This window comes from Salvelinus sp. IW2-2015, linkage group LG36 (genome assembly GCF_002910315.2).
Source record: "Salvelinus sp. IW2-2015 linkage group LG36, ASM291031v2, whole genome shotgun sequence".
Taxonomy (NCBI): Eukaryota; Metazoa; Chordata; class Actinopteri; order Salmoniformes; family Salmonidae; genus Salvelinus; species Salvelinus sp. IW2-2015.
The window spans coordinates 17,385,130-17,408,353 of NC_036875.1; the positions used below are offsets into that span (position 1 = coordinate 17,385,130).

At 39.3% G+C, this 23,224-nt stretch overlaps 1 long non-coding RNA gene across 1 annotated transcript in view; it reads left to right on the forward strand.

Annotated features, from left to right (window-relative positions):
* Nucleotides 1-23,224, forward strand: part of LOC111959878 (uncharacterized) — a 34,521-nt gene that overhangs the window by 1,468 nt on the left and 9,829 nt on the right. Inside the window, exons 2-3 of the long non-coding RNA XR_002876732.2 lie at nt 5,414-5,544; nt 7,213-7,271. This is a non-coding gene — a long non-coding RNA (uncharacterized lncRNA). The remainder of the gene's footprint in view (nt 1-5,413; nt 5,545-7,212; nt 7,272-23,224) is intronic.

Sequence of the window (23,224 nt, forward strand, 5' to 3'; positions counted from 1 at the left end):
CACACTACACGCCCAGCCCAGCCGTCTGTCAAGCCAAGTGCATTACAGAGTTCTTTAACACACAGCTTCTGAATGGGGGGATGAATGTGGGTAATTTCAGCTGAAACGTGAGGACAAAAGCCAGGGGGACATTTAAAAGGCATTAACAGATCCATGGGAATCAGGAAGGGAACATACACACGCACTTGCTCACTCACTCACACATACATATATATACACACACAGGAATGAACATTACACAGACTCACACACAGGGGCGTTATGCTCCCATTATTTTATAGTGGGCACAAAGTACGTGAAGATGCCYCTGGCATTTTTTCCTGCAATCTAGAGCCATAATCATTATGCCACGTTCTATGTAAAAAAAAAAATACATTTTTCCTGCACGGGCTATCTAAGCATATCACTTTAAATGATTGCACTTGGTGAAGTCCATGGTTCAGAATGGATGCACGCAACAATCATGTCTCTGTCAATAACAAAAACAGTCATGGATTGTAACTCTAAAATTCACCCGAAAGGCAAAGCACTCTGGGAAATAGTCAAATAAGCAATGTGTTAATAGTACCATAACCCAAGAATTTGTATTTTCTGAAGTCTAGTAACCTTGCCAGCAGGCATGTCAGCTAATATAGTTATACAAGCAACTCAAACTTGATTGATAGCCTGAAATGGCTTTAGCGATTGGGAACCTATCTAGCTGGCTAGCTAAAGCCAACTTAATAAAATTGCTAAGTGGCTGGTATTACAGAAAAACAACAAAACATTTTCATTTTATTTAATTATCAAGAAGGAATCAATAGGCTACATAGCTTGATCAAATTAATTTACAAACATACCTCCTGCAAGTCCTGCCCATCACCGGCAGCTAAAATCAATTAAAACGCTGTTTATGTCACTCAACACTCTCTCTCCTCCTCCACTGACGGCACACACCAGAGCAGGGTTTCCCAAACTTGGTCCTGGAGCCCCGCCTGGGTGCACGTTTTGGCTTTTTCCCTAGTACTACACAGCTGATTCAAATAATCAATGCTTGATGAGTAGTTGGTTAWTWGAATCAGCTGCGTAGTGCTAGGGCAAAAACCAAAACGTGCACTCAACGGGCGCCCCAGGACCAAGTTTGGGAAACCCTGCACTAGAGTATAGCTTACTGCCTAGCATATCCGTGGTGCACCTTAGAACGAACCACTTACTAGGGAGAATGGGGGTACTCTTTCACTGGTGTGTGCACCCTCCACAAAATACTCCTAAAAGATATTTGAATAGATAATTATTATTACACACACATAAAGAGATGCAGCTCTGGCGTTAGAGGGACAATGGTCTGGGATAAGAGATGACGAGAGACTGGTCATGTTGCGTTTTTCTGTGTTAGACTGACAAATTGTGTCAGAGAGAGAGAGAGAGAGAGATATATATATATATATGGGGGACCTACATTCACAGGTAAAGAACAGGGATTGAAGTGAATAATGCACCGAGCTCCCACCACATACATTACCGTAATTAACTACTGGTCTTCTGTTCAACTGGAGGACAGTAGCACACTTTGTCCTGAATGGTAATACCCTCTCTAGGACAGATGCACACATGTGTCGACTACCTTTACACATTTTTATTAATATCTGACTTGAAATACACCTGGAGAATTAGAAAATTTACTCAAATCGACCATTATCTCCAATGCATGATTTATGGCATGTGTTGCCCTTTTAATTACTGTGTATTTTGCTATATGTTAGCTGTCAGTCAAACTGTGCAAAAATTAAACCAAACTTAAAGGGATTCTCCGGTACTTTTGTATACTTTTTAGCCTGTAGTACTGAAAGTAGCACCCACGAGCCAAAAGTGGTCCCCGAAAATGACGTACTACATCACATATGTGCAGATATGTACACCATGTCATTGCTCTCTCTCTTGCTCTGCTGTGTGTGATTCTTGCTAGCTGTCACTCAAATGGCAAAGGGCTGAATCTCATTGGCTGGAACTCGAATCGCTAGGTGGCTGGCCCATGTGGGGGGAAATGTAGGGAGAATGGCACAGCACAGCTTCCAGAAAACAGTCACTTTCAAAATAGAGATTTTGTGGCTAATTGAGGTAAGACCGTAATTCTGCTCATAGAATATGCATGTATGAACCACACATTGACAATTTCAGCCCAAAGAATACTTAAAAAATACTTATTAGTCGCCAAAGTATCGAAACATGTCTATAGGTTTAGGCACTAATTCCGACTAGTTAAGGTTAGGGATAGGGTTAAAACATTACATCACTGACTGTCTAGCTTTCATTTCGATGATTATAAGTGAGTTGGACACCGTCAAGAATATAGGTCCATCAACATTTCTACACAGTTTCGATTTGGTTTTAGTCATTTTAAAGTATGTTGAGTTTGTCCCCACTCCCCCAAAAATATTGGACCCTCCTGCCTTAGTGGATGGTTGGAAATTGCCATGGAAAGGAAATGCCACGCCATGCCATCATTTTAACATTCTAAATATAGCATTTGGGCTGTGATTTCCACAACTTTTCATGTTTGCCAGACCCTCTATGAAACAGAATTCCAACAGTATCAGTTAATTCCAACAGTATCAGTTAATTCCAACAGTATCAGTTAATTCCACGCAACATGACTTCTAAAGGACTGGTCAATAGACCTAACCCTGATGTCACAGTCAATTGAAGTACAACCACACCTTTCCCAATATTACTGGCACAGGGCTTGATGTTTGAACCCATTGATTTCTGAAGGGAATAAGGCAGATATGTTATGGGCTATAGCAGGTGGAACTGTAGTCATAACTGTAGTCATAAGACTAGTAGATGACATGATACTAGTTTCAAATACCACAGAATTTGACTTGATATTCAGATGAGAAAACAAGTGTTAATTTATTCAGGAAATTTCACAATATGAATGCAATGCATCTGTCACATATGAATCAATTCTCAAATGATAACTACTCAAGTGACAACATTTGTGAATTTCCCAAATTACCATCAGATGAAAACTCTTACTTGGGAAATTGAGAGTGTGACAAAAGAGAAAGGGACAGTGAGAAAAATAGTTCAAAATAGTTCAAATAGTTCAGTTTTGGGAAATGTATGTAAATTGATATACACCCCCTTACCAGATCAACCCCCCTCCATCATCCTATCAGAGAGAGAGAGAGAGTGACCAATATACTGTAGGTGAAATCCCATTGCAGTTGTTTCATCTCGTCTCATGATGGTAAAGCACCTTGTTAAACTCCACTGTAAAGACATGAACATTATTGCCCAATGGAGAATGCAGAGATGGAGGAAGAGATAGAGAATGATGGATGAGGAAGGATGGAGGACCTATGACGGAGAGATGGAGGAAGAGATAGAGAATGATGGATGAGGAAGGATGGAGGACCTATGACGGAGAGATGGAGGAGAGATGATGAAAGATGGAGAAGGCGTGAAGGGGAGAGTGTAGGCTATAGATGTACACTCTTAAAATAAAATGTTCCTAGAGGATTTTTTAGGGGTTCTTCAAATTGAAACTGTGGGGGAACCCCTATAAGTTCTTTGAACCACCCTCTTTAATGGTTCCTCAAATAACCTTTTGGGTTACATTTTGGGGATTTTAGCGGCAAACCAGAAGTAAAAGATCAAAATATGAAGTAAACTCCCAGTAGAGCCCCAAGTCCACTGGGTTTATCCTCTGGCGTGTTGATGTTAATGTGTTGATGTTCTCCATATCCATAGACAGAATGATTTTGCAGTGATGGTGATTGAACAGGTTTCCTGTGATATTCATCAGATGTGTAGGGAGGGTGCACAGTACATTTTGCAGTGATAAATCAATACTTAAAGAGTTAATTTGAACACTACCTCAGATAACACATATTCCCACTCTACCGAGTGTAACAAGTACTCTGATTTAAGTGTTATATTTTGAGTGTTAATGTAAAACTTCGTAGTGTAAAAAATGTGATGTATCTTTGCCCATCCCTGGCTAGTGCAAAGTACATTACTGTAATATTCAGAGTAACTTGCCACCAGCTTCCTATAAATTACTGGAAAATGCAGAGCAATGAAACAATACTGTCAATTTAGCCTACTATAYTGTGAGAAAGTAAATGCTACTGTAATCACGTTGGTATTTTAGTATGTTACAGTAATTACATTGGATTAGAGCAAGCAGGTTGGCTGCAGGGTTTTTGTATATTACAGCATATTTTTTAGATATTTGGTGTTTTAAATCACTTGCACTTCTATAGGCCTTAACAAAGGTTTCCAAACAGGCTGTGATTACAGGGCATAACGACATGGCTTAATATGCTCCCAATTAAAGTTTTAAGACCTGCTGCTATTCTGATTTATTSCCTTTATAAATGAAAATGTTAAGGCACTAATCCCCCATATCAGTTCAACAGGTACAGCGTAGTCACTAATTGTCTCACTAATGGGTGCAACAAATATAGCCACTTACAAGACAAGCCTCAAAATATGTTAACGCCCACAACATTGTCCAACAATGCACCATAATTCACAGAATGCTGCTGTAAATATACAGCAAAATAGGTAATACAGTACATTACTGTAAAATTGTATTGTAAAATAAATTTTACAGCAGTGTAGAGAAATGCCTGAGACCCCATAATGCATTGCTCTTTACGGTACTGTACTGTAATATAGAATAACAGTGGTTAACTGTTCGTTTTGCTGTAAATGYACAGCCATTTGTAACAGTGAAGGAGAGAGAAGATGAAGGAGAGAACGATTGGGAGAGTTGGAGGATGAGATTGAGAGAGATTTGGGCCAGTATTAAACTCTCTCCTCATTGACATTAGAATGGCATTCTGTAATGGGATTAAAAATCTACTCCAGACCAATATATCAGTCTAATTCAATTAACCAAATTTGGTGTCTAAACTAAGAGCAGCAAAAATGTAGKCTAGTCATTTATTCTGGAAACCATGAAACTTCATCAGCCTTAATTTCTGTGTCAAATCGTGTTATGCATAAGAGTGGACTTTCCTGAAATCGTAGCCTACGTGTCACTACACGCACATGGGTCGCGGCAGGGACGGCCCCGGGTGAAAGGGTTTGGTCATTGAGGTCGGTGTCAGGGCGGGCGGGGGACAATCATACCGCCCAGCTGAGGTGAATAGCATGTCTCCCCTTTACCTTCGCTGGAGCAGTAAACCCAGTGGCATTTCCGACTGATTCGGTATGCACACGGAGAAAAGCCCCGCGGCTAGCCAGCGATAAGGGTAGAGGGGAAATTACTTGAGGAAATCGCAGATGAGTGGTGGGTTATTTACATGAAGTGCATTCGTGATTGAGAAAGTCAGTTATTTTCTTTCTGTATTCGTTTGTTAGAGAAACTCCTTTCAGCCTAAGGTGATGTTTATTTTTTTTGTGTCGCCTGTTTTTGTAGCAGATAACTGACGAGTGTCGAGCCCACGGAAGGTGTCTGCAACCATGGGCTCTCTGCTGCACAGCTGTCGGTGTTTGGAGCAGCAAGGAGCGGAGGAAGGAGCCTCGACCCTGGAGACAGACAACCACAAAGTAAGCAACAGCTGTGGACTCGCCGTCTCATCTTTACATGCTAAAATACACTGTTTATAACATGTTCATTCTATGGATATATTATTGTTTTATTTGCAAAATTGTTTCACATTCGTAATCAACATCAACTTTAGGTTTTAGATTCATGTTTAGACAAGTGTCATTATTTCGTCAGTTAGACCTACATGTAGGCTATCATATTCTACAGTTTGCATTGTGTGACARAGACCAAAGAAGCATTGGCAAATATGTTGGTGAGCATGGCATTGCAACAGTGTGTGGTCTGCCTTGGCTTTGGCAAGAGTATGTGTGTGTGTGAGCGTGAGCGTGAGCGTTAGTGCTTGCGTGAGAGAGAAGAAGAACGAGAGAAGAGATCTGAGAGTGTGGTTGGGTGCAGACAGGATCTCTGTGTGTGTTTTCCCTTCTTTAAGTTGAGGGAGGAGGGGTGGTATGCAAGTCAAGCTAGATGTGTGTGTGTGTGTGTGTGTGTGTGTGTGTGTGTGTGTGTGTGTGTGTGTGTGTGTGTGTGTGTGCTGTCTCTTATACACATCTAGATGTGTATAAGAGACAGCGTTTGTGGTATGCGAGCTGCTGGAGGACATTCTTGTGTGTGTTTTGGAATGTGATTACCCTGGGGGAGACCCTGTGACTGAGAGAGAGAGACAGAGCAAGAGAAAGAAAGAAGGAGAGAGGACGAGAAAGAAAGAGATTGGAAGAGAGAGGAAGAGAAAGAGAGTGAGAGAAGGCAGGAATAAATTAATATGTTCGATTCCATTAATGTCAGTGGTGATATGATTGACATGCAGGTGACTTTAGTATTTCTACTAGTAATAATAATAATAGTTATCATCAGCATATCCTTGTGACATTTCATTCAAAGAAAAAAGCCTTTCAAGCAACAAAGCAAGCATTCACAATASGACCAATGGTTAAATGGCCTTAACACTTGACTTGTTACAAATGGTTTGTTACTTGTTACAAATGGTTTCATGCAAACACTGCTTCATGCAAACACCCTCTACCATCTTAGTTGAAATGGATGTTAATATGGATGTCATACAACAGGGKGCATTTGTGAGACACACACAACAGTCTCAAGTCCCAGACACTATGTGTTCATATGCTACAGTTACCGAAGACACATGATGGCATACCCAATATGAAACACATAGCCTCCACTTATAGAATATAATACTTTTTCGAGCAAAGATGTTTTATATGTGAATGATTCTTTAAAACGTCTTATTGAAGAGTTGTAACGGCGACARTTAAGCTCAGGCATAGTGAATGGGACACGTAAAACAGAGTATCTTCTTATAAGTGGACAGACGATGAGGTTAGGGTTCTGGTTTGGTTGTTCCTTGGAGGATATTGCTTGTTGTTGGAACTAGATGGGGAACTGAAACGATAGGGACTGCCAAGATTTGCCCACACACAAATGTTACATATTCTAATGAGCAATCTGGCCGGACTGAATACCAATGCACTTCACACTACAGGCATATATTATGCAATTGATTGTGAACATAACCAAGTCTGTTTCAAGGTCTGTCAAATTATTGCTATTTGTTCCTATTCTCTGTCCCCTACATGATTTTGGTTTGTTGAGAGTTAGTGAAAATGAGAACCTAATTAGGATATAATATATCATATAATGTTCTCTTTCAGAAYCTGTCTATCAGAACCTGAAATCGTCAAGGTGACATGGTGGAGACATCCTTCTACAGGTAATTGGTCTTTTTCTAGCTGTTATACAGAGTTTATGGAGGATTACATTTTTCTGTTTGTCCAGGCCCTCCGATGTAGGCTTTCAAATGCAACCTCTTGACTTTTTCCACATGTTTCGTTACAGCCTTATTCTAAAATTGCTTAAAAAAATGTTTTTCCCTCATYAATGTACACACAATACATACAATACAATGACAAAGCAAAACCAGGTTTTTACACATTTTTGCAAATGTATTCAAAATAAAAAACGGAAATATCACATTTATATAGGTATTCAGACCGTTTACTCAGTACTTTGTTGAAGCACCTTTGTCAGCAATTACAGCCTCGAGTCTTCTTGGGTATGACACTACAAGCTTGGCACACCTGTATTTGGGGTGTTTCTCCCATTCTTCTCTGCAGATCCTCTCAAGCTCTGTCAGGTTTGATRGGGAGCGTCACTGCACAGCTATTTTCAGGTCTCTCCAGAGATGTTAGATCGGGTTCAAGTCCGGGCTCTGGCTGGGCCACTCAAGGACATTGTCCCGAAGCCACTTCTGTACTCTTTTGGCTGTGTGCTTAGAGTCGTTGTCCTGTTGGAAGATGAACCTTCACCCAAGTCTGAGGTCCTGAGCTCTGTGGAGCAGTTTTTCATCAAGGATCTCTCTGTACTTTGCTCCGTTCATCTTTGCCTCGATCTTAACTAGTCTCCCAGTCCCTGCCACTGAAAAACATCCCCACAGCATGATGCTGCCATCCCCATGCTTCACCGTAGGGATGGTGCCAGGTTTACTCCAGACGTGACGCTTGGCATTCCGGCCAAAGAGTTCAATYTTGGTTTAATCTGACAAGAGAATCTTGTTTCTTATGGTCTGACAGTCCTTTATGGTGCCTTTTGGCAAACTCCAAGTGTGCTGCCATGTGCCTTTACTGAGGATTGGCTCTAGGAGGAGTCTTGGTGGTTCCAAACTTCTTCCATTTAAGAATGATGGAGGCCATTGCAATCTTGGGGACCTTCAATGCTGCAGACATTTTTTGGTACCCTTCCCCAGATCTGTGCCTCAACACAATCCCGTCTCGGAGCTCTAAGGACAATTCCTTCGACCTCATGGCTTGGTTTTTGACAAGCCCTGTCAACTGTGGGACCTTATATAGACAGGTGTGGTCCTTTCCAAATCCAATTGAATTTACCACAGGTGGACTCCAATCAAGTTGTAGAAACATCTCAAGGGTGATCAATGGAAACAGGATGCACCTGAGCTCAATTTCGAGCTCATAGCAGAGTCTGAATACTTTTGTAAATAAGGTATTTCTGTTATTTATTTTTAATACATATGAGAGAAAAAAATCTAAAAACTGGTGTTCGCTTTGTCGTTATGGGGTTTTGTGTGTAGATTGATGAGGAAAAACATTAATTTAATCAATTTTAGAATAAGGCTGTAATGTGAAAAATGTCAAGGGGTCTGAATACTTTCCAAATGCACTGTATACCTGTTATTAAGTTTCCATTGTCCTGAAGTGGTGATATCCGTGGAAGTACTGTACCAGTCTAGCTCTTGCCCTATATGTTCATTTTGACTATAGTCAGACTCTTTGTCTGTGACTTTATGTATCTATTAAGTGAATTAGCTCACCATTTCTAGGGTTTTGGGTCAAGGATGTTTAATGTCTAATTCAGTCAAAGGATTATATCGTTATTTTACAATTATTACAATTATATAGCCATAATTCAGAGGATCGTCCTTTCATTCTCTCTGTTCTTTCAATCTTTCATTCTGTCAATATTTCATTCTGTTCTTCCTCTGGCTTAACATAATACCTCCTACAGTGTGTCTAATCATCAGATCATGAGTCATGACTCTTGATGTATTTTGAGAGGGACTGGATGCTATTTAGCTCTGGCAATAAGAGCTATCTGAGCGATGTAGCTCCTGTGAGTACATGTCTACCAAGAAGGACAAAAGAGTAGTTACACTCTTAGAAATAAGGCGGTATCTAGAACCTAAAAGGGTTCTTCATTTGAAGAACCCTTTTTGGTTCCAGGTAGAACCCTTTTGGGTTCCATGTAAAGCCCTTTCTACAGAGGGTTCTACATGGAACCCAAAAGGTTTCAACCTGGAACCCAAAAGGGCTCTGCCTGAAAACAAAAAGGATTCTCCTATGGGGACAGCTGAAGAACCCTTTTGGAACCCTTTTTTCTAAGAGTGTATGGTTTGGCTSAATGTAAACTGAATTCAAAAGGCAGAGTGATTCATACAGTACACACACCCCCATGTTTCCCCTGCCTCTGCTCTCCTCAGATGTAAGACACATGACATCATTAAAAGGGAGCTCTCAATCTCAGTGTGGGTTCCTCGTGTGGGTAGACTGTGTGTTTGTGTGTGTACGCACAAGCGTGTGTGTGTGTGTGTCTGTGTGGGAGAGAGAAGGAAGCCATCCAAAGCGCCAGACCCATTGGTCCATGCTCACTGTATGTGTGCCCTACTGGAGGCTCTCGTACTGGGATATGCTCACTCCCACATCAGAGTAGAGGCTGGGGCTGAGTGAGAGAGTGAGTGAGTGGGAGGAGAGGAGTGAGAGAGAGAGAAAGAGAGGAGAGAGCCGGAGGGAGTCGGTGGGAAGAGAGCTCTGCCCCACAGCATAGAGAGGGTGTTTTTAGGTATGGTACATTCACACACAAACACAAACACACACACACACACACACACACACACACACAGATCAATCTAAATACAGTTGCTGCTGGAGCTGCGTTGATGCAGTTACTGTAATCTTAGGATTTTGTAAAGATTAGCTCAAGATTGATCTGTTGTTTTGAAGTCTATAACATTAAACGTCTGTTTCATACATTTCTCCTGGTTTCAGTCTCATTGAAAAGTTAATATATGAATAGTTTCATTCCAAAATGCAATACATACATTTTCTGARATATTGGTAAATTAGCTTTTATTGTTTAAAGAAATGTTGAATGACATTGGGTTGTTCAATGACAGACATGTATTTGTTTAACATCTAGCACTTGTTGGTTTCATTTCAGAGAGACAAATAATCATGTTTTTTTTGCAAAATGCTATATATCCAACCTCACTCTCAGAGAAATAAGTATACTGCTATGTTTTACACAGTGAAATGTAACAAATAAATACATGTTTAATAAAGAAATGTACAAATGATACATTGCATTTTTTAAAGATGATTCAAAACAGTAATATTAGACCTGTATGTAAAAAAWTTACGTTTTACATTTTAGTAATTTAGCAGATGCTTTTATCCATAGTGATTAAGTTTATGAATCTTAAATTAGCTAGGTGAGACAACCTCATATCACAGTCAAATATACAGGATACAAACATTTCATTCCAGCTAAACAATGGATACATAGCGTTTTGCAACAACAACAAAAATCTATTAATGAAAAATCTGAGAACAGTAATATTTTACACACACATGAAGGTACCCATAAGCCAAAAAACACAACTGTGAAAAATTGGTGGATATGGCGTTTTGGAAATAAACTCTTTAAAACAAACTCTTTAAAATCTATAAAACATAGATACAGTACATATGAAGTTCAGCAGAGGGTTTCTCACCCTGCTTTCTCTGTCTCCTCTCCTCTCAGATAGTTGGCTGCAGCTCAGACACTCTTGGCAGAATCCTCTCATATTGACTTTACCCTGCCTTCTATATGAGTTCTCTGTGTTCTCCAGGAAAAAATGAACAGAAAGCCCAGTACAGCATACCCATATGGTCCTCTACTGACTAGATGTATTACACACACACACGCAAACACGTACACATGAAAGTGAGCATGCACATACACACACATATACATACCTACAGTCATACACGCACACACACACAAACACACACAACCATTAGTCATCATCTGTAGTAGTGGTCATATGGTGTATAAGTCATAGTAAGGTGGGAGGAATAGAACAGAGAAACAGACAGATGCGTTGTCCTGATCTTTCTCCAACACAGCTTTAGTCATACTGGATGTGACTGTGTGAAAGAAAGTGGCTTGGGCTCAAAACACGCCCCCTAGTGGTCTCTCTGGTGAATTGCAATGTGTGTGGCAAATAACAAAACATAAAAAACCGCTGACCTGGACTGTGTTCATTAGGCGGAGGTGTAAAGTACTTAAGTAAAAGTACTTTAAAGTATTACTTAAGTCGTTTTTTGGAGTATCTGTACTTTACTTTACTATATATATTTTTTGACAACTTTTACTTCACTACATTTCTAAAGAAAATAATGTACTTTTACTCCATACATTTTCCCTGACACCCAAAAGTACTCATTACATTTTGAATGCTTAGCAGGACAGGAAAATGGTCCAATTCACGCACTTATCAAGAGAACATCCCTGGTCATCCCTACTACCTGATCTGGCGTATTCACTAAACACAAATGCTTAGTTTGTTATTTATGTCTGAAGGTTGTCGTGTGCCCCTGGCTATCCGTAAATAAAAAAAGCAAGAAAATTGTGCCGTCTGATATGTTTAATATAAGGAATGTGAAATTATTTATATTTTTACTTGTACTTTTGATACTAAGCGTATTTTAGCAATTACATTTACTTTTGATACTTTAGTATATGTAAAACCAAATACATTTAGACTTTTACTCAAGTAGTATTTYACTGAGTGACTTTCACTTTTACTTGACTCATTCACTATTAAGGTATCTTTACTTTTACTCAAGTATGACAATTATGTACTTTTTCCATCACTGTCATTAGGCCATACGATGGAAAACGTTTTGCAATGGAAAATCAAAATTAGCGTTACTGGACAAATCCAGGTAGTCCCTCCCTGTTTCAGTCCGTTTTCTTCYGTTTAGTGCCTAATGAACACGACCCTGTATTACATGAGACTAAATGTACTGTGCTGTAAAGTGGCTTTGTTTCAAAAATAATATCGTAGTTATATTGTAGAGGAAAACATTGTGTAATCAGAGACAAAACATGAATGCAGACAGACACAAAGTGGCGCCTGTTCCAGAAGTCCAGTCCTCAGACCCCTCGGTCACATGCAATGGCATGAGCCAGCGGACAATACAAGACAACCAGGAAGTCTGAGGGAGGGAGAGACCACTCTGACACTGGAGGGGGTCCTGAATTAGGGACACACACACACACACAGCTCCCGGATTCCCCTGAGGGAAACAGGAAGTGAGACGGAGAGAGACAGGCGTGCGCTGCAGGAAGTAGACCCTGTGTCATTCCATCTCTGAACAGCTGTGAAAAGAGTCCCTCCTCTCTCTCTCTCTCTCCATCTCTCCCATCCCCTGCCCTCTCCTCCACCTTTACTACCCCCAATGGATTCATAGTGCTTTTCCAGGAACCTGAAATGACTGCTCAGTGCAATGTACTGTGCATAGAAACCCTTGACCTCAGCTCTTTGTCCAGCTGCTGAGAATGGTACAGTATGTGGTTCTCCAGGAGACACCCGGGGCGTGAGTCCACTAGTCTGGCCAGAGGCAGGGCGTCAGTCCTGGGGGAAGTGGTGGTTAAATGTGGGGTGTGGAGGGTGTGGAGAGGGGTAAGGGAAGGTTAGGTATTGAAGGAGGCGTGGGGTGAGGAGGGGTAGGTATGGGTGCGAACAGGGAGAGCGGCTGGAGGAAGAGCGAGAGGAAGCCGTTGGAGGGAGGGGTGTGTGTGACAGAGAGAGAGAGAGAGCAGGAAACACTGCTTGGTGTGGTGGAGGAGAATGGAATGTTTAAAAAGAACACGCTTCGCCTGCAAATGTCCAGGATGAGGGCGTCTGCTCGTGCCGCTGTGCGTGTGTCTGTGTGGGAGGATGTGACACTCATGTTGACTTGGCCACTCACAGGATATATGAAGAGGAGCTTGACCAAACAAGGGATCAGAGAGGGAAGTGTGCATATAGGTAGACGAGAGAGTGAGTGAGTGAGTGAGTGAGTGAGTGAGTGAGTGAGTGAGTGAGTGAGTGAGTGAGTGAGTGAGTGAGTGAGTGAGTGAGTGAGTGAGTGAGTTAGAAAGAGAGCGAAACCATGGGTGGAATGGGGCACTAAAAGTGAGAGTGAGTCAGAGAGAGAGTGGGAGAAGAAAAGAAGAAGAGAAAGAGAGATGCCATCAGCTGCATTTCCTCTGACACCTTTTTCCTAGGAAGGAAAGGGGAAAAGGAAGAGAGGAGGAAAGGAGAATGAGGGGAAGGGAAGGGACGGGACAGGGCTGGGCTGCAGAAGCAGACTAGCAGGCTCCTTTAAAACAGTCTCCGTGTTGTCACACACACACCTCAGGGGCACCACCCAACACCCACATATACACACACTCTGCCACCTTTACTCAACCTCCCACACAGTGTATAACACCCACAAACACTTCCTCCATCTACAGAGCACCACCCAACACATACAGAGCCACTGTCTTTAAACCCACACATACAAACCTGGAGAACACCACCCACACACTGTAAAAATGTTCCAGTAATGTTTACTGTAAATTACTGTCAGGGCAGTAGCCAGTAGGTTACTGTAAATGTACAGTAATTTACAGTAGATTTACAGGACCTTTACTGAAACACAGTAAAGTGCATTACTGGAAGCACAGTGGTAAACGTTGTAGATTTACAGTGCAGGCAGCTAGTGCCAACGATGGGCAGTATTTCTGTTACATGTATTTGATATAGATATTTCAATAGTTTTAATACCTATTTTATCATTTGTATTTCACTGGCTTGAATTACAATGAATGTATTTTGAAACAGTTTAACTAGAATATATTTTGTTTTTTCTTATAGAAATATAAACTTGCAAGTAGCTCGCTTAACTACAACAATATTCTCGGTAATGGTAACATAATCTTTTTACTTGATATTACTGTGACATGTTCTTGTTTATATTCCTAAGGATCCATCCCTTTTTTTAAATTTTCGCCTAAAATGACATACCCAAATCTAACTGCCTGTAGCTCAGGACCAGAAGCAAGTATATGCATATTCTTGATACCATTTGAAAGGAAACACTTTGAAGTTTGTGGAAATGTGAAATTAATGTAGGAGAATACAACACATTAGATCTGGTAAAATATAATACAAAGAGAAAACCAACCGTTTTTTTGTATTGTTTTGTACCATCTTTGAAACGCAAGAGAAAGGCCATAATGTATTATTCCAGCCCAGGTTCAATTTAGATTTTGGCCACTAGATGGCAGCAGTGTATGTGCAAAGTTTTTAGACTGATCCAATGAACCATTGTATTTCTGTTCAAAATGTTGTATCAAGACTGCCCAAATGTGCCTAATTGGTTTATTAATAACTTTTCAATTTCATAATTGTGCACTCTCCTCAAACAATAGCATGGTATTATTTCACTGTAATAGCTACTGTAAATTGGACAGTGCAAGTAAATTAGTTTAAGCTTTCTGCCAATATCAGATATGTCTATGTCCTGGGAAATGCTCTTGTTACTTACAACCTCATGCTAATCGCATTAGCCTATGTTAGCTCAACCGTCCCGTGGGTGGGACACCGATCTGTAGAGATCCTTAATGCACTGACTGTAAGTCTCTCTGGATAAGCACATCTGCTAAATGACCAAAATGTAGATGTGAAAATGAACACTGGCAAAGTACACTGCTGGATATTATTCCAATGAGCTCCTCCCCCAAACCAAATTTAATCAAAACAGTTTGAGGGCAGAGCTCATTAGAATAATACCCAGCAGCTGGTGTTGGGATGGGAAAAACCTGGGGCTGGTGCTGGGGGCCTGGGTGTACAGTAAAGGTTTAAGGTCAATTTATTTATTTATTTCCAAAACTCAATACATGTCAAAGTTTCTAATCAAATTTAGTTCAACTTAAACATTTATAAACAATAAATAATCAATCCAATTTAAGTTAAATCCAAAGAAAAACAAACACATATTACCAAGAAACAAACACAAAGCATTCATTGAAATAAGTAAAGGTTTAAGACTTAATGTCACTCTGATCTATCCCTTACACATTAAATTATTGGGGCACGACTACCACATATCAGTTCAATTGGTACAGCATTCTCAGTAAAGGGTAAAACAAGGTTGTCCACTATCAGCATATCTATTAATTATGGCCATCAAAATGTTAGCTATTAAAATCAGATCCAACAATAATATTAAGGAGTTAGAAATCCAGGGCTTAAAACCAAAGGTGTCTTTGTACACTGATGATTCATGTTTTCTTCTAAATCCACAACGTGGATCCCTGCACAGCCTCATAGAGGACCTAGATCATTTCTAACCTCTCTGGATAAAAATCTAATCATGATAAATGCGTCATATTATGTATTAGATCTCTAAAAACGTTTACATTACCTTGTAGCTTACCAATAAAATGGTCCGATGGTGAAATAGACAATCTCCAAATGATCGCTATTTTTAAAACAAGCAATAGAAAGCTGGTTGCAATTTCAGTTTAATCCACCAGAAAAAAAACAGAACAAATATTATGGTTAAACTCAAATATACTAATTGATAAAAAGATATATTTGTAAATGATATCATAAATAGGACTGGTGGAGTTGTTACACATGCTTTTAACAAAAATATATGGAAATGTCTGCTCTATCTGAAATTATAACCATCTTATTGCAGAAAATAACATTATCTTTTGTATATTTTTTTCCTGGGGGGGGGGATTAAAATTGTATAATATTTGTAGAATGTTATATATATATATATATATATATATATATATATATATATATATATATATATATATATATATATATATATATATATATATGGGGGATACAACCATCCCAGCTCAGTATATTTTGCTGCAAAGAGACAGAATCATTAGATCACTTGTTTTGGTACTGCACATAAAGTATGTAGCTAGTATTTAGTCACAGGTTCAGGAATGGTTGGAAATTGCAACATTTACTTGGAGCTAACTCTGCAAATAGCACTGCTGGGTGATTTGAAAAGTCATAGTCAATCAAATAATAATATCTTTAATTTACAATTGTATCTTTAATTTACAATTTGTAGAAACTATTAGAATAGAAAGGTTTGGAACTTTTTATGAAACATCACAGCATAGTGGAAAAATATATGGCAGCTAAAAAWTTTAACTGGATGGTCTTCAGAGATATATGGGAGGGGTTGAGGGTAGCCAAAGGCTGGTACTAAAAAACAAACAAAGATGACTAATGTAAAACATACTGTCTGTGAAATGTATGTAGTATGTATACGCTGGAAGTGGACGCCTCAGTATTGTTGTTCATTAGTTTATCCAATTAGGGGAGGGGTGATAGGGTTAGGGGAAAAGAAGAAAGAAGAAAAATACATAAAGAATTATATATTTTTAAAATAATATGTATTTACAAATAAAGAAATATATGTGGATTGGAAATGATGCAGACAATTACAGTGATAGAAGCCACAATCTATCTGCAATATTAATGCTGATCTACCCCCTAAATAAATAAATCTAACAATAAATAATTAATCCAATTTAAGTTAATCATAAAACAAACAAGCACCAAAAATAATTCATTTAACTAAGTAAAGGTTTAAGACTTATCACTCTGATCGGTTCCCTATACACATCAAATTATTAGGTCTCTAGTACTACCACATATCACCTCAATTGGTACAGCGTTCTCAGTAAGGGGTGCAACAAATATAGCCACTTACAAGGCATGCCTCGAAATATGTTAATGAGCCAGAGATATATTCCCCACCCACAATATTTTCCCACAATGTACTATAATTCACAGTATGCTGCTATAAATATACAGCAAATCAGGTAATGAAGTGCTTTACTGTAAAATTGTATTATAAAATACATTTTACAGCATTGTAGGTTAATGCCATTGAGCCCACATAATACATTGCTCTTTACAGTACTGTACTGTAATATAGAACAGTAGCTAACTGTAGATTTTTGCTGTAAATGTACAACAATTTGTTACAGCGCACACATCCACACCAACCACACCACCCACAGCACACCAAACACTCCCAATATATCAATTCCTTTTGCTTTATATAAAGGGGTTGACAATTACTACTACAAGTAGCATTAGTATTATAAAGTACTACTACTACCTCAGCAGTCAAAACTGATTGAAATAAGGTTTCTAGTTCTGATCTTGAAGTGCTTTTAGTGACGTCACCTCAACCTCAACCTTCGGGGATGTAAATAAAGTGTAATATTGGGATGCAAACTCAAAATGTATTACATTTCAACTCTATATCCGACATGGTACAGGAGTTTTCTTTTTTTTTGTATTATCCCATAACCATGTGTGAGGTGTATACTTTCGTTTCAAAGTAGATTTGTTTAAGACTACCAAGAAACACTCTGTGTGACCCTGATTTAGTCCACTGCAGTAAAAGGTTAAAAGAGCAGGGCAGACAGCCCACACACCCACACCCCAGGAGGGCAGTGGGGTAGAATGTAAAACAAGCGGGGCTATCTGGAGAGAGATAAGACGTGAAGTTATGTCTTGGCAGCGTGACTATGACATCACGGCTGCGTCTCTCACTCTGTCCCTGGGCTAGACGACACCACCGGCCTAATATAGCCATCAACATTGCTGCCAGACAGACACACAACCAGGAACAGGGGGCTAGTCTGGCATGCACTTGCTTGGCTGGGGGTTGTGCGCATGTGTGTGTGTGTGTGTGACGTCTCTGTTACATCAGGCGATGCCGCAGTCCAGCTGACTGAGACATTCCAACATGGCTGTAGAAGATTATTTTATTTAGAGATTAGTATATGTGTGTGAGTGCGTGCGTGCGTGGTCATGGGATCATTGTCACCATAGGCTAAAGGTATCCTCTGTGCTCTGTGACGTGATGCCGCTAGGTTATTGATTGTGTGTTTTGGCATAATGCTGCTTTAACTGTCAATTACCTTACAGTCTGAGGTTTCTGAAATGTATGGACAAAGTAGATCGCACACAATTCAATAAGACATATTACAGGGGCATTTTCAGTGACGTGTATTCTTTTTTTTAAACATTATTATACTTCTTTACATTGTGTTATATAGATTCATGTGGTTGACTTTAAACGTCTGCAATAATATATACACTGATTTATTTATTTACATTTGAAAATCATTTAAACTTAGCTGAATGTATTTATTTGAATCATCTGATGTCTGGTTTAATTATATTAATGTTGTGTCATATTTATCACATATTATTTATTGGTGTGAAAGGCAGGGGAAAGACTAGATTTAATTCATTACCAAATTAAAAACAGAAAGTAATTAACATAAATTATACATTAACCATATGAAAGAAGTTAATTTTCACTCACGACACTTACATTCATTTAAATATTATTTGTTGATGAGATATTTCTCAAATGCCAATTAGGTAAACTGTAAAAACAAGTGTTTAGGAATTGAACGCAAAACTAAACACTTTTCTGTAACACTTTTTAAACGCGTCAAGGCATTTAGAATTAAAATGAAAACGTGTCACAGTGTTTAGTAAACACCAGAACATGTTAATTCACTATAACACAAGGCATTTAGAATTAAATGAAAAACGTGTCACAGTGTTTAGTAAACACAGAACTGTTATTCACTATAAAAACACTTTTTAAATGCGTCAAGGCATTTAGAATTAAAATGAAAACGTGTCACAGTGTTTAGTAAACACCAGAACATGTTTATTCACTATAACACTTTTTAAACACATGAACACTTTTATTCAGCACAAGGCATTTAGGTTTTAACGCTACTGTACGGTGTAAAGCTGTATTTGCATATTTCCCAATATGCCTTTCGAGTGAAAATGAGAGACACCCACCCAGGATTGTGTATGTTAGTGACAGAGACATGCTTGTTTCATTCTAAAATAATAATTATTGAGGTTTTCACTAAGTGAAGGTTTAAGGGAATGTGTATTGAATGAAGTTGTGGGTTTATCATCCTCAACATAGTTGTCTGAAAATCCTGGGTCATGAGTTATGTCAGACCTGCAAGTCACAATGAACTGGTTTGTGAACTAACTAGTAATTCCTATCAGAATCCAGCCAAATGGAGGATACACCATAAATTGGACTGCTTCATCACCCAACACTACTTGTTAATCATTTAGCTTCAGCCCTCTTAAATTGCAATAAGAATTGAAATATTCTTTGAGCAGTGGTTCACTGGGCAGGTTCTCTCTCCCTCTCTATCTCTACCTTTTAACGAGGTCAGTCACCCGTTAAAGTGCTGTGTCTTTGGGGCCGGCCGGCAGTATTCCCAGGGTGCTGGGCTGTTGTGGTTCACACCTTTTACTCTTCAGGAATCTCTGGAATTCCCAGCTTCATTTCCACTGCGAGGCGGGAACACCAATTGCCATTGTATGTGTGTGTGTGTGTGTGAGTGTGTGTGGTGATATGAAAGACCCCGCCTGTGTGTGTTGAAATACATAGTACTACGCCCGTACATCCACCCAGAGAAGAAGCAGGGAGTACTCTCCGTGTGAGACCACAATAGAGTGACTCACACACACACACACACACACACACACACACACACACACACACACACACACACACACACACACACACACACACACAGCGTTATCAGGGTCATTTCTGACACTGCTGCTCAGTGATTGTTCGGTATTGCCTTATTGTATTGCATCGCCTTAAACATATGAATGTATTTACAGTAGGTGACTTTGAATACATCCATTGCTTGACATACAATTTGGGTCATTATAAACCGTATTGATTCTAATGAATATTATGTCAAAATGATTGATTGAGATGTATAATGCATTTACAGTACAGATGTAGGATCTTAATTTGAACCAAACTTTTTTGCTCAGAATTTTGCAAACTTGTAGTGTATTCAAGTTTTTAAAAGGCTTCTAAAGTTAGTAATGTCCACTTTAAAATGTCAGACTTGATTTCCCCTAATGAAAAAAGTATCAACCCCTACAAAAAATGTCCATTAATTAAAGTCCACATAATAATGAACTTTCCCTGTTGCTGCAGGATTATTTTCCTGCTGTAGCAAACTGGCTCAAATTAAGATCCTACATCCTTTATTTATAATGAATTCACTCATCAAATTAGTGTTACATTTTTCTGAATCAGATATATCGCTAAATTCATTTCAAAGTCACTGCGTATATATATTAATATTTAATATGTGTATACATTTTAAAACATGTTTTACCCTAATATTTAGACTTTTCCAGAACAAGGAATTACATAACTGTAATTTACTAATTTACTTAAATGTACATTTGAAATAATTGTTTTTAAACTCACCTAAGAGGAAACAAAAGTCATCCTGAATTGTACAAACGTTTCTGTCAACTAGGGTAATCAACAATCCATATAATTTTAAATATTTAATTGTAATTTTCAACAATTAATTGAATTCTTTTTTTAATGAATTATACAAATGAATTGTATACATATTTTAAAATGTTCTGTTAAGAATGTGAACAATTTATTTAGCTGTCTAGAATTATCACAGTAAAAATCTACTTACACACTTGAAGCAAGCATACTTTTCTTCTAAGAAAACACATGTTAAGTAAAACATCAAGACTCTATGAAATATTGTACCACAACCTATTCAAAACCCTCTTCTACAGAAGTAATACTCATCCTACTCAAAATCAGAGGAATAAGATTCTCTGACATTGCAGTCATTACCTCCCCATTACGCCTTTCTAGCTAAGTAAAGGTAATTCCAGCTATTTGTCCCCCAGTTCTAGAGTCCTTTAGCCAGTCATGGCTCTGAGTCATGCTAGCTAAACCACACTAATGCTAGCTAGCTACCAGAGCTGAGAGACACTATTGAACACAGTGAGAGACTTACAGAGAGCAGTAGTTTCTCTGTGCTGCTGACACATGGCAAGCTGTGATTCATACACACACCCCCACCCACCCTCTGTACGTTCTGTAGTAACTGGGTTTCCTAGAGCCCCACCCAACCACTATGCATTATGTAGTAACTGGGTCATAACAATAATTTTATACTGGCCCCCCAAAAATCCATAATTTCAAATGTATATTTTATTCATATTTTGGCATCATTTACATTTTCTAATTTACCTACCTCAGTCATTGTGATTTCCTACTTCAGTCATTGTGATTTCCTACTTCAGTCATTGTGATATCCTACTTCAATCATTGTGCTTTCCTACTTCAGTCATTGTGATTTCTTACTTCAGTCATTGTGATTTCCWACTTCAGTCATTTTGATTTCCTACTTCAGTCATTTTGATTTCCTACTTCAGTCATTGTGATATCCTACTTCAAACATTGTGATTTCCTACTTCAGTCATTGTGATTTCTTACTTCAGTCATTTTGATTTCCTACTTCAGTCATTGTGATTTCCTACTTCAGTCATTGTCTTTTGAAAGCCACGAGAGTATCTACAGTGATATAACGGTGTCTTTACGTAGCTACAGACTCCAGCTCCATGAACGTGTAAAAGTTTTAGTAGCCAGAAAAGCAGTGTGGGTAATACAGGTCTATCCTCAATGTGACTCACGCTGTCCATTTAAAATAATTATGAATGGACTGTGTCAGCCCCAGACGTTTCTCCCACATCCCGTACTACTATGACTGGTTGTGTATGTATGTATGTTTCTATTTTTTGTATCCGTATGTGTGTGTGTTCATGCTGTACCACACATGCACGTGTGTATTGTGTTTGTGCATGTGCACATATGTGTGTGTACACAAGCGTGGTAGTCTTAACAGAAGACCATATAGAGTGTAGTTTGGGTGCAGCTCTGGGATGAGTCACATGCCCTCCTCTGACTAAGTTCCCAACTATGTGATTCTGGGAGAAGGCTCAGCCCCATCCGAACCCTAGCCCAAACCAACCACTGGGGAAGAGAGGGGTAGGAGGAGGGCAGGGAGGGAAGGGTGTTGTAGTCAGGAGGAAGAGGATACGAAGGGCTAAGGTAAGGCAGGGAACACCCAGTGGTGAGGGGTAGGGTCTGAGAGGAAAGGAGGGTAGTGCTGGGCTGGGCGAGGACCAGTCGGCAGGTAGGGTATGGAGAGATGGGGCAGGGGTTGAAAGTAGGAAAATTAGGTATAGGTTAAACTAGGGAGTAAGGACGGGTAGAGTGTGGGGGTTGGAAACTTTTAACATTGAAACAGAAAGTTTGTAACTTTAAACATAAAAACAGAAATGTTTACTTTTAACATTAAAACGGAACGTATGTAACTTTTAACATAAAAACAGAACGTTTAACTTTTAACATAAAAACAGAACGTTTGTAACTTTTAACATTAAAACGACTTCATACAAGGAGTGGCATACTGCACATGCACTGTTCTGGTCAGGTGTCTCTATACATCTGCTGATCGGTTGAGCTACCAGCGTGATCAGGGATTTGTATTGGAGTGGCAGTTTCTGAGCCTCTTCCTGTACTCTTGGTAACAGAGTAAGGAAAGGTATGGTTGTGAGAAGGTTATATGGAGGTGAGTACTGGCAGATGAAGATGTTCTTTCTCTGTCGTTCTCTCTACTGGACATCCACGCTGCTGTCTTGTACATGTCATCAGTGCTGTGGCGTCTGATAGCTCATCTTATCTTCCTATTTCTCATGTGTCTCAGAGGAGATGGACTGTAAGCCCAGGTACTTTCTCTGTGGTGTAGACTAGAGATGGTTCAGCGGGACCATTGCGATGGGATAGAAGGGGAGGGGTCCAGTTTTGCCTATGAGAGACATTTGGGATTATACAGGACTCTCACTGTTTGTTTCAATCAATCATTCATTCAATCAATCAACAAATCAATGTGTACATCTCACAGTTGATAGCGATACTAGAATCTGTGTGTTTAGTGCTGCCTGTCGTTTCCCTATTTTACAGGCTTTTCTACAGACGCCCGACACTTTGGTAGGGGAGTTTCCTGCTTTTAAACAGTTGATAGCGATACTAGAATCTGTGTGTTTAGTGCTGCCTGTCGTTTCCCTATTTTACAGGCTTTTCTACAGACGCCCGACACTTTGGTAGGGGAGTTTCCTGCTTTTAA